A 16814-nucleotide genomic window follows, 5' to 3' on the forward strand; every position below is an offset into this window, starting at 1 on the left:
AATATTTTCCTCTCAGTCCGTAGGGTACTGTTCAATCCAAAAAGAATCTGAGGTCGTAATTGTTTTTTGCTCTCAGTCCGTAGGGTGCGAAATATTTTCCTCTCGCCGCGAAGAATTTCTACTATAATAACGCAGGAATCTAACTTGGCACCACGAAACCCCGAGTTTTTGGTTAAATTTTTTTTTTACGGGTCCTTACAAGATATACCTTGAAGTCTCCACGTACGGTCCAACTCGCTGGTGTCTGGCCTGGTAGGAAGAACATGGATCTGTACAAAATGATGCACAGAAGTGTAGTATGAGTACACTACAATAGTACTCATTAAGTACCATGCCTAACCTCGGTAGAGTAATGGCGAGGTCAGGTCAGGGCCCTGCTAGAATAAAAGAAAACGAGGCAGAAAATATAATAATATAATGAAATGACTGAGAAATGAACAATGAGAAATTTCAGAAAGGTAACAGCACAACAAATAAAGGTAAACAACAGGGGAGCTCCTGAGGTATCGCCTCGTAGTCCCAAATGTAAATACACAACAAGGGGATCCCCCGAGGTACCGCATCATAGTCCCAAAAGTAAATATGCAACAGGGGGATCTCCCGAGGTGCCGCCTTGTAGTCCCAAAATAAATATGCAATATGGGGATCTCCCGAGGTACCGCCTCGTAGTCCTAAAAGTAAATACACAACTCATAACCTATGGAATAATGAATTTACAGCAAGGAATCATACAATTAAAGACTGAATATAAGATTACGGAGGCAAGTAGTTCAACTAAGCATGTTGCACAAATTTCAAGTAAAAGTTAAGACATGTAGACATGTGATACTAGGCTAAACATGATAGTTACACATGCTAAGGCAACCCAGTTAAGGAATTTAAAAGAAGACTACTCAGCAAGAATCAGAATTTTCACATTTAGCCTGTGTATGCACTCGTCACCTCGCGTACACGGCACTCACATATCACAAATTGTTACAACAGTACCAAATCCTAAGGGGATTTCCCCCACACAAGGTTAGACAAGTCATTTACCTCAAATCTCGCTCAATCAATCGATAAGAATGTCTTTCCCTCGACTTTCCGACTCTGATCGACTCGAATCTATCCAAAACAATTACATACTATAAATATAACTACAAGAAACTAATTTAAATAATAAAAGTACGACTTTAGCAAAGAATTGAAAATTCGGCCCAAAAGGTCGACTGGGCCCACACCTCGAAATCGGGTAAAAGTCACAAAATACAAACATTCATTCCATATCAAGTCCACCCATCCAATAATTACTCAAATCCGATACAAAATTTTTGATCGAAACCTCAAAATTTGGCCTAAGAACTTTCACCATTTTTTTCCCAAATTTCTCAACCCAAATCCTTAATTAAATGAAGAATCCTTATCCAAATATTTCCTCTGAAAAACCCAAATGAGTGTAGAATCCTTATCCAAATATTTCCTCTGAAAAAGCCTCAACATTTCGCCCCAATCCGAGCTAAAATGGCAAAATCTAAAATGATGATTTTAGAGTTTAATATAATATGCCTAGTGATTTCACTTCTGCGAGTCCTCAGTCGCATCTGCTGCTTCGCACCTGCAGAATTTCCATCGCAGGTGCGGTTCTAACTTAGTCCAGGCACGTCCGCTTCTGCGGACCCAAATGCGCATCTGCGCTTCCTCTTCTATGACCAAGGAGTGTTTTTGTGCATGCGCTCCTGTGGACCTCGTCCACATCTGCGACCAACAGGCCTCCCTGGCCTTTCCGCTTCTGCGCTCATTCTTCCGCAGAAGCGACTCTGCTTCTGCAGCCTTCATGTCGCAGCTGCGACCACTAGCTACCTTCTCCAGTTCCGTTTTTGTGCTTGGCCTCACGATTCTGTGGGCCCGCACCTGCGGTCAATCTTGCGCAGGTGCGGTTGCACCAGAACTAGTGCATTTCAGCCATTCTTTAAACTTTAACTTGATCCGTTAACCATCCGAAATCAACCCGAAGCCCCCCGGACCTCAACCAAACATACCAACAAGTCCTAAAATATCATACAAACTTAGTCGAGCCTTTAACACACATCAAAAAATGCTAAAAACACGAATTGTGCATCGATTCAAGCCTAATGAACTTTAAAACTTCAAACTTCTACATCTGATGCTGAAACCTATCAAATCAAGTCTGATTGATCTCGAATTTTGCACACAAGTCATAATTGACATTAAGAAGCTACTCTGACTTCCGAAATCAGAATCTGACCCCGATATCAAAAATTCTCCAAAAATCATCCAATTTTTTAACTTTCGCCAATAGACGTTACAATGACCTACGGATCTCCAATTCAACATCCAAACACGCTCCTAAGACCAAATTAAACTACGGTCAATTCCTACGACTTAAGCCTCCATTTTAGGGGCTATGTATCCCATTTCACTCCGAAAACAAAAACCAAACCTCTCGGCGAGTCACGTAACCACAGAATAAAATAGCGGGAGCAATAAATAGGGGTTCGGGGCTAATACTATCAAAATGACCAGCCGGGTCATTATAGTTATGGACATAGAGTTGTTTGGAAGTCGAGAAATATTTTAGCAATTTGGAGTATTGACAAATAAACTTACTACACTATCTTTGAAGTTGCGAAACATTTATCTATTAATTTACAAAGGATGGCTAGCCAGGTTCTTATTAATGGTGGGCCACTAGAATTACATTTATTTAGCTCGAATGCTTTTCAATTCTTGAAAATGCGCTACAGCCCAATCAATAAAGTGAGATAAATGAAAATCACATGGAAAATCAAGTTATTCTCTACGGCCCATTGCAGACCAACTTTTCAGTCTAAAACTAGTTCATTTGTTAGCAGATATTAGAAAATCAATTAAAACTAAGTAGAATATGATGACATGGCCCAATAATTAGTTTTACTCACCTAGATTTAATTTATCATTAAGAACATTGACAACATAAATGTGGAAGCTCATCTAAAATTCTAACAAGGTGACCTTACATAGACAAGGAATTATATTTATTTGCTCACTTAACAAGAGGTCCAATTAAGATCAACTAAGATAAATGTCAAAAATTACTCTAACAAATAGGTGATTATATCAACTCAAATTAAGGCCATAGACATGATATCAAGCATTTGAACACAAACTTGTGATCTTTAAATTCAAGAAAAAAAAATTAAACAAAGTTACATATTTAACAAAGAAAGTGAAGTAACGGACCTTCAAAGCTTTCCTTTTAACAAGCAAAAACGGATAGACTATGAACCAAAATCGACCGGAGCTTTAGCTCGACCTCGAACTTGATGGAAACGGAGAGACAAAGTCGGAACCTTGCTACGTTTATGAAGGTAGTTCAAGGGTAATTTTAGGCTTGAATTGGGGCATTTTCAGGTCTTAAATAGGGTGATGAATTGCTGAATTATTCAAAAGAAAGAGGAAGAAAGAATGAGACGAGTAGAAATTCCTTTAGCACAGAAAAAGATTTTTTTTTTCAACAAAATTCTCTCTTTTCTCTCCCTTTCCACTCTCTTTTTTCTCATATATTTCTCTTCTATTTATAGACAAATTTTCAGATTTTTCAGATTTTTTTTTAATTCCCAACCTTCCTTTACTTTTATTTTTTAATTTTCACTTTCTTTTACTTTTCTTTTTTAATTTTCACTTTCTTTTACTTTTTTTTAATTTTCACTTTCTTTTACTTTTCTTTTAATTCCCACCTACCTTTACTTTACTTTTCCTTTTTATTTTCCACTTTCTTTTACTTTTCTTTTTTTTAATTTCCACCTTCCTTTAACTTTTATTTTTAAATTCCCCTTTTCCTCTTTTTTCATTCCCATTCAAAAATTTATTATTAATTTTTTAAAAAAATATTTAATTTTTTCAGTTATTTTTAAAAAATAATATTAATAATAATAATTGACCTTTCAAAGTATTTTTTATTTTTTTACCCTATCAAAAAGGTGAAAAAAATAAAAACTATAGATTAAACTCCTAAAAATATTTACATAGTAGAAGGTGATAAAAATTTAAATATGGTCAAAAATTAGGTGCTCACAATTAGTGAATTGAATGGAAGAAATTGGAAAATTTGTAAAATCTTTCAAAAATAAAATATGAGGATTTGGAGGGCGATTCATTATCTAAATTTGATAATTTTGGTATGGTTGAACTCGTATTGGAATGGGTATTCGGATTTGATGAATTTTTGTCGGGTTCCGAGGTGCGGGCTCAGGGTTGACTTTCGGGTTGGCTATTTAGTTGAAATTGAAAATCTAAATTTTATTATTCGAAAATAATACCTATGAGTTTTATTGATGTTATGAAATTATTTTGCCTAGATTTGAACCGTCCGGAGGTTTATTTCGCGCGAGAAGGCCATTTTAAAGCATCGGTTTAGCTTCACCAAAGTAAGTATCTTGTCTAACCTTGTGTGGGGAAAATACCCCTTAGGAATTGAGTTACTTCTGCTAATTTTGAAATGTGAAAGTTGTGTATGTGAGGTGATGATTACGTACTCGACTTATATGTAAAAATTTCTATAGGTTTAAAATCTAAGGAATCTTTTATGTATTTAATTAAAAATTGTTGGCATATTGTTATATCTTTATTCGCCATGTCCACTATTACATGCCTTGTTTGAAGTTGTAGTTACATGTACATTTTTTACTTGCCGAGTTTACTCTTTTATGCTTATTTGGAATTTTTACCACTTAAACCATTTCGTGGATTCTTTTATTGTTAAGTAGCCGTTTCGTGGATACACTTTCATTATTAATTTTATCTTCGAATAATTAAATAGGAATTTTAGTTATCAAGAGGCATTAATCTATTATTCCTGAAGTTGTGATTAAAGGAGATGTTATTCCTTTGCTGAGTTACTTTTCCATTCATGTTGTTGTTGTTGAGACTTTGTGTACATTGTGATTGAGCCGTGGGCTCCTTATTATGAAGAATAATTTTATTATTGATTTCTTTGGCAAGTTGTAATATTTGGACACTTGAGGTACGATTTGTGATATGTTGTGATATTGATACGCATGTGATGCTATAAGGTTCGGGGTTCAAACGCATGTGGTGAGATAAGGTAGGATTGATACGCATGGCTAATAAGGGAGCTGTTAGAAGTCATGTGGTGTGATAAGGTGGTCTAAAAGGTGGGATGCTATTTCGAGAAAAAAATAATTTTTAAAACTAAATATAAGGCTCCCGCGGTGATATAAGGAAAGATTGTGAATTATTTATGATTTGAGCTTACGAGGCGGTACCTCGGTAGTGACTCTTGTTGATACTTTTTAATTCTTAATTTGTGTTTGGTTGTTTTGTTCTGTGTCATAATATCCCTTATTTTCTTCTATGATGCATTAATTGCCTTAGTTCGGTGTAGCTACTCCCAGTGTATTTCTTTAATCGTCTCATTCCTATTGTTGTCATTATTGTTGTTGTTATACTTGGTGTTGTTGAGTCGGGGGCTATGTGTGGTAGTGATATTGAAATTATTTTGAAGAAATGTTATGGCATATGGGAATATGTAGTGCAAGTCATTATATTGTGTTGTTATGTTGTTGGCACACGTGACATTGTTGAGGGGATTGTCGGGGTGTTCGCACGTGAGTTGTCTGTGCTATTGTTACTATCGATATTTTCTTATGCGACGTGACAATGAGGGCTATTATGTGGGTTGCGTATGTGGCGAGATAAGGTGGGAATATTATTTTGCGTATGCGGCGAGACAAGGCAGGCATTTACTTTATTATTGTGCACGTGGCGAGACAAGGTGAGCTATGTTGAAGAATAGTGTGTGATGACTTGTGATGGCCTCGGGGCATTTTATTGATGATAATTGTGTAGTGGTACGCCTATTTTGTGTGAGTTATACCTTGTACATTTGTGTGGTAATTGTTTCTTATGTTCCATTCATTGTCTCTACTCTACTTGTTGACTTGAATTGTGATAGAACACTCACACATGCATACACGTAATTAATGACTCATATCGATTTAAGAAGATGAATTTTGATGTTATTGTCACATGAGTTGTCCGTGCGATTGAGATTCTAGATGTGGGTACGAGTTGCCCTGAGTATATTAAAGTGGGTTGAGACCCGTAATTTGTAACTATGAGATGAGGTACCGCAGAGAGACTTTGTTGTGAAAACATGCGTTAGGAAGCTTGATTAATTGGTTGTCCTGTGTGTTCTTTATCTGGTTTTAAATGATGTTTTCCTAGTATTCTCAATGCTTTACTGTCTATATGCACATGTTGATTTTGTTGCTATTTACTGATTCCTACTTTCCATTATTAGTTGTATACTATTATACTGCACATGTTATTTGACTAGTGAGTGTCTTGACTGTACCTCGTCAATACTCCATCGAGGTTAGTCTTGATATTTACTGGGTATCGACCGTGGTATACTTATACTATACTTCTGCACATTTTATGCAGAGCTGGATATTTGAGCTATCAGACTCGGGCAGAATTAACATATTGATCGCGAGGATTCAAGGTAGAGCTGCTTGGTCGTCGCAGTCCCTAGAGTTCTTTCTTTTCTTGTATTGTTAGCTTTTATTTAGACAGTATTGTGTTTCGATCTCTCAGATCTTTTCATATATTCAGTTAGAATTCTTGACTCTGTATTACTAGTCTTGGGAGGCTGTTATGATTATTTCCTCTTTTGTTTTCGATACTTGTATTAAACGTTGTTTCAAATTAAAACAAAGGGGGCTTAAATTTTTACTGTAATCGGTTTACCTAGTCTTAGAGACTATGCGCCGTCACGACATCCTACGATGGAAATATTAGAGTCGTGACACCAGCTGGTGGACAAGATGACAGACAGAATCATAAAGGCATACTCTAGGCAACTATCTTATGCTGGAAGATTATAGGTAATCAATGCAATTTTATTTTCTATTTACAACTTCTTGGGAGTTGTCTTTATACTGCCCCAAATTATCCTTAAGGAGGTTGATAAGAGATGCAAAGATTACCTGTGGGGAAATTCAGAGTAGCAGATGAAAGTAACATTGGTAGCATGGGAAAAGGTGTGCAAGACAAAGAAGTTTGGTCGTCTTAACATCAAGAGATGCAGGAAATAATATGAAGCTTCAATAGGTAAGCTACTGAGGCAATTGAATGGCAAAAGATACTTGTTATGGGTGAAATGGGTGCATGAGATTTATATAGAACAAGATGAAACCATATGAGGGCATACTCCACCACAAGACAGCAGCTGGTATTGGAGAAAACTAAATGCACTAAAAGGTAATATGGCAGAGTGGTATCAGAATGGTAGGTATACACTAACTACCAATGGAGAATATTATATGACAAGGAGCTATAATGCAATGTTAACAGACTTAACCAAATTACAAGAAGCTGACTTGATATGGACCAAGGCAATGATGCCAAGGCATAAATTTAGAGTATGGCTTGCATATCAAGATAGACTTCTTACGAATGAGACATTACAAAGGCTGCATATTCCAGTTGATAATGGAACTTGTCAACAATGTGATATTGCAGCAACAGAAACACAAAAAAACTTGTTCATGGAGTGTTCATGGGTTACAGCATTGAGGGATCAACTTAGCACATAGTTGGGGTATACAATTAGGGAGCAGAGGGGTGATTAAAACACTGCACTGGTTGAAAACTAGAAAGTAGAAGCAGATGAAGAAGGAAGTGGCCTCAGCTATATGGGGAGCACTGATATACCATACATGGAAAGCAAGGTATTGGAAAATATTTAGCAGTACAGATGTAAATACAGATCTTGTGGCAAAACAAATACAAAGAGAGATCGGAGCAAGGCTGGAAGACTTACAAACAATAAAGAAGGCGCGGAAATGTATTTCTTTGATTCAACATACATGTAGATAGCATAGACGATAAAACAGTGTGTTTTTGTGTTAGTTTTTTCTATTGGAATTTATTATAAGGAGGATAAAGATGATAGGGGAGGTCCTTTTGGTTATATTAGTGTAACATGGGATGCTCGTGGGTTGTATTAAATTGTTGGTTTGTTATGGTAATATATTCACATTTATTACCAAAATACCATAGAATAACACAAATTCTTATGATATAATAAAAAAATGAAATATTTTTTATCTCAATCCAAAATTTCCATTAAGACCCAAGTTGTTCGGATTTGAAAGAAGAAAACTCATAAATTTAAGATTAAGAAGAATGCTTATTTTATATAATTGTAATGTTTTGGAGTCTCTTTTTTTAGTGTTCTTGCTAGACACCACATAAAAAATAATAAAATAGAGAAAAAATATAAAAATAATAAAAATGACAAATAAAAAATTGGGGGATAGCCGAAAAAGAAAATCACTGGGACAAAAGAAAATAAAAAGCACAAAGAAAAGGGAATGTCGGACAAGGTTCAAGATAAATTCTAACTTGAAGTTTACCCACAAGAGAAGCTTTCAAAAAGATCTACCAGTCATGACACCTTTTTTTTAGTTTATGGCCGCGGGTAGCAGGATCAAATATTTAACCTAGTTTAAAAAAATTTAAACATAAGTATATAAAAATTTATCATCTTAGCGGTGCCATTTCACCCCTTGCTAAAGGGGTGGATCCGCCACAGGAGACATACTCATTTTTTTCCTCTCAATTTAGTTAATGAAATAACCAAATTGGTAATTTGTGAAGGGGCAACTTGTTGATATCTTGTTTATCATTCTTGAGACTTCATCTTCACGAATCAGACTAAAACGATTGCACTTTCTTGAGACTGAATAAACGAACACAGACTTTGTGCATTTAAGGTGCAAAGGCAATATAATGACCATTGTAAGACAACTTTTTCTGCCCAAAACTAGAGGGTCAACTAAAAAATTCTAAATCTTGTATTTTTGTTACCTATTTTGCTAGTTTTGCTAAAGAAACCATTCCCTCCGTTCACTTTTACGTGTCCATTATGGACTTTGCACACCCTTAAGAAATAATAAATGAAATGTATAATTTACCATGATACTCATATTAATTGATGTATATTTGTAATGGATTTGTTGGAGTTACCTGAAGATTGGGCCACGGAGATTGGGCCAACATAAGAGCTGGAGTAATTGGGCCTAGCCCGGTATTTAGTTGTATCAACATTTCCTTTTCATTTGTTTTTACACTGTAAAGGCACAAACATAAATAGGGGCTAAATGACATTCTAGACTATTCTTTTCCATTCATTTTGTTAATACATCAGAAAATATCCTCTCTCTGAGACGATTTTCCCCTTTTCTTACTCATGAACCCTAATCGCAAATCTGCTCATTTGTGTTGATTTCTAGTCTTAACATGGTATCAGAGCGGGTAATCTGGTAGTCCCCACCATTCTACATCGACTGATGTTACTCTCGTCCAATTTCATCAGGTTTATCATCATCGTTTCAATTTTCGCTAGGTTTCAAAATCTGGAGTTTTCATTGGTTTTTTGTTCAATTTTCAAATTGAGGGAGTTTTCTTGACTGTTTGACTATATATTTTGGTTCGAGTTTGCTGGTGATTATCAGACTTTTGTTGTTCTTCGCCAAAGTTAGGTTTCCAGTGATTATCGGAGTTCTGTTGTTCTTCGCTAGAGCTAGGGTTTCCTTTTTCAATCTTGACTTTGAGCACTTATTTGGTTGCGGTTGTTGAGTTTTCTCAAGTCTTTTCGTCTTTAGGTTGCGAAGAAGTGTGGTACATCCTTCTCTGTTTGTTCTCTTGCATGAGTTGATAATATTCTTTGCTGTGAAATTTTTGTTGTTATACTCTGTTATCATGGTTAATTCTACTCCGAACTCGAGTTCTTCCTCTCCTACGTATACTCCTGAACCCTCAAATCCATTGTTTCTCTTTCCTTCTGGTGTACCAGGGGTGTCTTTGGTTGTCGTGCCTTTTCAGGGACTAGTTTTGGGGGTTGGAGAAGTATGATCGTGTCACTGTCTGCTAGAAATAAAATAGGTTTTATCAAAGGGTCTTGCACCAAGCGTGCTGTGGATTCTCCCCAGCATAGGCAGTGGGACAGGTGCAATAATATGGTCATATCCTGATTAATCAATTCACTCTCTCCAGATATAGCTAAAAGTATACAATATTCTGAAACTGCTGAAAGCATTTGAAAATAATTGATTAATAGGTATGGGACTGTTAATGGAACCAAGGTGTTTGAAATAAAGAGCGAACTTGCATCTACTTATCAAGGGACTCTCGACATAGCTTCATATTTCAACAAACTTAAAAGAATTTGGGATGAATTAGGGGTTATGTGTACCAGGCATGCAAATTCTTGTATTTGTGCTGCTAAGAAGCGTCTCCATAAGGAGAAGGAAAAGGACAGGATTCACCAATTCCTTATGGGTCTAAATAATATTTGTGTGGGGGGTGAGGAGCAATATCTTGATGATGCAACCTCTGCCATCCCTTGATATTGTTTACAGTATTTTGTTGCAAGATGAAAAACAGAGACATGTAGTTGCCACTACCCAGTGTAACACAGAGTCAGCCTCTTTAATGCAAATTCCAATATTAACAAATTCCATCCTCAATTCCCATCTACAAAATAATATATACAAAAGGGGAACTTTGTTCCAAGCAACCAAAAATCCAATTTTGATCAGTCTAAGGCTACTTTGTCTTGCAAGTATTGAAAGAAACCTGGTCATACAATTGAAAAATGCTATAAATTACATGGATTTCCACCAAATTTCCAATACACAAAGGGTAAAAAGTTTGGTACTACTGCAAGTGTTGAGGGGCAGACTTCGAATATTCTGCATTATATTCTCTAACTGATCAAAATTCTTTGATTCCTGGTCTCACCAAAGAGCAGTACTCCCAGTTGATGCAGTTGCTCAGTCAGACTACACTGGGTGATTTAGGTCCTCAACCTGTTCTAATGGGATCTGCCAACTTTGCTGGTAGTACTTCTTCTCTGTATGTGTGTTTAAATGGTAGTTCTAATATGCGCATGTTGACTAGTGTAGCTGGAAGGGTTTGGATAGTTCATTCAGGGGAAACTGACCACATGACTTTAAATAAGGACCTCCTTTTTAATATTACACCCATTCCTATTCCTTTCTTAGTTTCTCTACCTGATGGTTACAAAGTTAAGGTAACCTGTACAGGTTCTCTCACTTTGTTACCATTTTTCACTCTACAAATATTTTGTATATTCAATTTTTCCATTGCAATCTAATTTCTGTGAGTAAGCTAATAACACAATTCAATTGTTATGTGTTGTTCACTTATATTTCTTGTATAATTCTACAGGCTTATTCTATGAAGAAACTTCTGGAACTTGGTAGGATGAACCAAGGATTATACAAGTTTCACCTCAAGTATTCTGTTCCTCCTACATCACCTGATAATTCTATTTCTGCTTTCAATAATGTAGTACAAAATTTTGAATTTTCTTTGCATACAAATGTTCAAAATATGAGCCACAGTTCTGCTTCTACTTTACCTTGTGATACTGTTCAAAATGTGCAAAATGAGAACCCTTGTTATATTTCTACTTTACCTTCTTGTACTGTTCAAAATAATGTGAATAAAAATGATGCTCTTTGGCATCATAGATTGGGGCATGTTCCTTTTGTTCAAATGAACCATATATCTTCTATCTCTAATGACTTGTCTGCTAAGATGTCTTTTATTAGTCCTATTTGTCCCTTAGCTAGACAGCCTAGGTTACCATTCTCAGATAGTTCTTCCCATTCCACCTCATTATTCCAACTTATTCATGTTGACACTTGGGGACCATACCACATCCAAACCTATTCTGGAGTAAAATATTTTTTGACAATAGTTGATGACTATAGAAGAGCAACATGGACACATTTTACATTCCAAGAGTTATTCCTTTACCCTACTTAAAGCATTCATAGTCATGGTCAAGACATAGTTTCACCTTTATGTCCAAAAGTTTAGGAGTGATAATGCCTTGGAGCTTGGCTCCTCCAATTTAGCCATTCAGTTCTTTTTTGATAATGGTATCATACATCAAATAACTTTCCCACACATACCACAACATAATGGTGTGGTAGAAAGGAAACATATACATCTACTAAGAACTTCAAGAGCTTTGTTGTTTTAATCCAATCTTCCTACCAATATCTGGGGAGATTGTGTTTTAACAGCAACCTATCTTATTAATAGATTTTCCTATATAGTTTTGTCCAATAAGACTCAATTTGAATTACTTTATGGGGTTACTCCTTCTTATTCCATTTAAAATCTTTTGGATGCCTCTGCTATGCCAGTGTTCCCAAGTGTCATAGAGATAAGTTTCAACCTAAAGCATCTCCTTGTGTGTTCATTGGCTATCCCTTTGCTAAAAAGGGGTACAAACTGTACAATCTCACCACTAAGTCTGTTATCTACTCTAGGGATGTCATTTTTCATGAATGTGTTTTTCCTTATACTTTCTCATCTTCCTCCTTCAATGCCTACTTTTTATGATTCTATTCCTGATCATGTTATTGTTTCTTATGTCCCTCCAGATGCTCCTCTCCCTACTGCTCAAATACTTAACACTCCTAATGGTCCCTATTTCAGTTGGATGGTAATGATGCATTTCTACATAGAGATCTAGATGAAGAAGTTTATATGAAACTTCCTCAAGGTCTTTCTGTGGCTGCTACTTCTTCTGTTTCTTCTAGGTCTACTACTTTGGTATGAAAACTGCAAAAGTCTTTTTATGGCTTGAGACAGGCTTCTAGGCAATAGTACGCCAAGTTGTCTCATGCTCTTTACCTGGGGGTATAATCACTCATTGAATGACTACTCCTTGTTCATTAAGAAAACTCACTATTTTACTACCCTTATATCTATTTATATAGATGGCATCATTGTAATTAGGGATGACTTATCTGAAATTTTTACTCTTAAAGCCTTTTTGGATGACCGATTCAAAATTAAGGACCTGGGTTGCTTAACTACTTTTTGGATATTGTGTCTGTTATCTTCAGTCCGGTATTTTGTTTTTTCTTCAAAAGAGGTTTATCTCTGATTTTCTATCTGAATATAATTGTGCTAATGTTTCTGCTATTGTTAGTCCTTTGGACATAAATCACAAGTTGCATTCTGATGTTGGGAAGCTACTGCCTCAACCTTAAAGTTATAGGAGTCTAGTTGGGAAACTAAATTTTTTGACCCACACAAGACCATATTTATACTTTGTTCGTCCAATATTTAAGTCAATTTTTACAACGATCTAGAGTTCCAGATATGACTGTCGCTTTACATGTATTGAGATACTTAAAGGCACTTCTGATTTTGGGGTTTTTACTGAATAATTCTGTTGATTTGTCTTTGTTGGCCAGTTGTGACAGTGATTGGGCTGCTTGCCCCGAGACTTGGCGATCTGTTTCTGGTTTTTGTATTCAATTGGGTGGGAGTCTCATCAGTTGGAATTCTAAAACATAGCACATTGTTTCCCTGTCATCAGCTTAGGCAGAATACAGATCCACGAGTAGGGTGGTAGCCGAGTTAGCTTGGTTAGTTCGACTTTTATCTGATTTGGGTATCTCTATTGTTCTCCAGTTCCCATTTTGTACGACAACCAGATTGTTATTCATATCGCCAAGAACCTGGTGTTCCATGAGCGTACCAAGCACATCGAAGTCGATTTCATTCGCACCAAGTTGGCGAATGCTCTTATATCTCTAGTCCCATGTTTCTACTAGTTCACAGCTAGCTGACATTTTTACTAAACTTTTGACAAGCCAGCACCATCGCACCTTGACTGGCAAGTTGGACATGTGTCCACCCTCCAACTTGAGGGGGGATGTTGGAGTTAGCTGAAGATTGGGCCACGAAGATTGGGCCAACACAAGAGCTGGAGTAATTGGGCATAGCCCGTTATTTATTTGTATCAAAATTTCTTTTTCTTTTGCTATTACACTGTAAAGGCCCAAATATAAATAGGGGTTAAGTGACATTCTAGACTATTCTTTTCCATTCATTTTGTTAATACATCATATAATATCCTCTCTCTGAGTCGATTTTCCCCTTTTCTTCCTCATGATCCCTAATCGCAAATCTGCTCATTTGTGTTGATTTCTAGTCTTAACAAGATTTGAAAAAATGATTTGAAATGAGTAATTAATATTGTTGGTATAACATGGAAAAAAATTTGCCTGCCCTTGTCCATTATGTTGTTGCTAGCAAATACAACTATTTTTGGTTTTGGATCTTCTAAATCATTCCCGATATGCTAAAAGTGACAAGGAAAAGTAAAAATCTATTTTTAGAATACGAGACAAGTAAAAGTGAACGGATGGAGTACTACCATAGTAGCAAAGCCAAGTTTCAAAGAGAAGATTTTTCCATATTTCTTGGAAAGTTTCCAAAAATAAAGATGAGGGGTTAAACTATCATATTAATCCAAATTTCCAATAAAAGGCAACCCTAGAGGACCCGGTGGCATAACATTTTCCCTATTTGTTTTGGCTAGGAGAAATAGGAAATGGAGTACAATATATAGTAAGGTTTACTAAAAGTAGAAAGATAATTGTCATTTTCTTTTTCTAGTTAGGACATAACATATATCTCACTTGTATTCAATTCATAGATCTCGTATTAAACCGTTCCATTTCATTTTTAATACCAAACACATGAACCCTAAATGATTGCTTTTAAAGGATGACTTTATATGGACGGCAGGAATTAATTCATAAGCAATCATGACATTACGTGAAGTTTTAACGGGTTTAAAGTTTAAACCATCATTAATAACAACAAATTAATAATAATCCCTCTGGTCCACTTTTAATTAATTTTTTGGTTATTTTAACACATATTAAGAAATTCACCTATTAGCATTAATTAACAATAAAATTAACCATATTAACTTTAATTTGTTCGTTGGGAAATACAACAAATACTTCCAGGTTATTTACTCCGGGGAAAACTTCGAAAAAAGAAGTTAATTCCTTCTTGATATCTGAAAAAATTAAACATTATGGACTACAAAAAATGCTAAAAAGTCAGTTAAAATGGACTAGAGGAAGTAATAATCATCCAATAAAATATTTCATCTCTTCCCGAATTGTAACGACCCGACCGGTCGTTTTGAGCATTTCCATTCCGCTCGGCTATTAGGATTCTTGATTACCTCTGTATGATGTATTATGATGTGTGTGAATCGTCGGTTTTGATTTTTCAGATTAATCGGAATATATTAGTATATTGTTAGTCTCTTATCTTTTTATTGTTAGCTAGCTTCTTATTTTTAATAGCATAGTTAGTAGAATTAATGGTGTAGTATAGTAGTAGTAGTAGTAGTAGTTTTAGTACCTTAATTAAAAAAGATAAAAATATATTAAAAAAAACAGAAAAACAATTGAGAAATATATTATGATGTGTGTGAGTATATTGTTAGTCTCTTATCTTTTTATTGTTAGCTAGCTTCTTATTTTTAATAGCATAGTTAGTAGAATTAATGGTGCAGTATAGTAGTAGTAGTAGTAGTAGTAGTTTTAGTACCTTAATTAAAAAAGATAAAAATATATTAAAAAAACAGAAAAACAATTGAGAAAAAATTGAAATTTTATTTTTGGACTTTTCCCGACGATCAAAAACTTGTTGCAGCCAAACGCACACGCAAGTATACGCTGTCGTCAAGTAATAAAGTGACTAAAAGTCGGATGTCGAACCCACGAGGACTTGTGATTAACTATTAACTAAATTAGACTATCCTAATTATCTAAACAAGAATTAAACCTAAAAATATTTGATTCTAAACTAATTAAATAAAAAAATATAAATAATGAACTTTGAATAGAGAAAGAGCAGATTTTTATGATATCAATGTAATGAAAATGATCTAGGGTTATGGGCTATCTAACAATCATATTGTATTCTTAAATTGAATTGACCGACTAATTTATCTAGCTTATTGGTTGACAGAGTTAATATTGCTCATAAGAATCTGTCGAGTTCTTACTCGCCTATTCAAGCTAACCTAACGCCTATATGTCTATGGAGTTAGAATCAACAAGAACGCATGTATAATTCCTGTAAATCAACCAAGCAAGGCAATTAGATATATGTCTATCCTAACCACGAATCCGTTCCCCGATGCCCGAGTTCAAGAACTTGCCCTACTCAATCCTATATGCAATATAAAATTCCCACTTTCGAGTTCAATTCTAGATTCATAGATAGTATTCAATTGGTGATCAAGCAATTAAATAATTAAGCGCAAGATTGAATAAATAAACCAATATGATAAATCAAGAAGGCAAAATCAATATCCGAATAACAATAGTCATGAAAGAACCACAACCCTAGAATGTGAAGTTTAGCTCCATATAGACATGGTAGCCAAACAACAAATCATACAAAGAAACATAAAAATTACTAAGTTTGGTGGGAGAAAGATGAAACTTGATAAATTCCGGCCTCCACAGCTTTTTCGTGGCTTTTTCCTCTTCCCAATATGTTAGATGACCTAAAAGAGGCGTTTTTGGCTTATATATTGCGTACAAAAGTCGTGGGCCAAAGTTCTCCTATTTCTAATCCAAATCAGCTTCAGGGATTGATGCTAGGGTGGATGCGTCGCATCCACCTCGTCCTCCACTTCTCAGCTTCGCATGCTAGGGTGGATGCTTTGCATCCACCTCGTCCTCCACTTCTCAGCTTCGCATGCTAGGGTGGATGCTTTGAGGTTAGGGTTGATGCTAGGGTGGATGCGTCGCATCCACCTCGTCCTCCACTTCTCAGCTTTGCCCAGGTGCGGATGCTATGGGCCGACTTCACTGCTAAGGGTGCACAAAATCTGATTTTTTCTAGATTGGATGCGACGCATCCAACCCCTCTTCCTC

At 35.7% G+C, this 16814-nt stretch overlaps 1 long non-coding RNA gene across 2 annotated transcripts; it reads left to right on the forward strand.

Annotated features, from left to right (window-relative positions):
- The first annotated feature begins 9054 nt into the window (after nucleotides 1-9054).
- Nucleotides 9055-13983, forward strand: LOC104110662 (uncharacterized). Of its 2 annotated transcripts, XR_689519.4 has the most exons (3): nucleotides 9176-10907; nucleotides 11260-11327; nucleotides 13311-13983. It is a non-coding gene; the product is annotated as an uncharacterized lncRNA (long non-coding RNA). The 2 variants fall into 2 exon arrangements; XR_689518.4 differs by having other exon boundaries at nucleotides 9055-10907; nucleotides 11260-13983.
- Nucleotides 13984-16814: the final 2831 nt, after the last annotated feature.

The sequence above is a fragment of the Nicotiana tomentosiformis genome, chromosome 9 (genome assembly GCF_000390325.3).
Source record: "Nicotiana tomentosiformis chromosome 9, ASM39032v3, whole genome shotgun sequence".
NCBI lineage: Eukaryota > Viridiplantae > Streptophyta > Magnoliopsida > Solanales > Solanaceae > Nicotiana > Nicotiana tomentosiformis.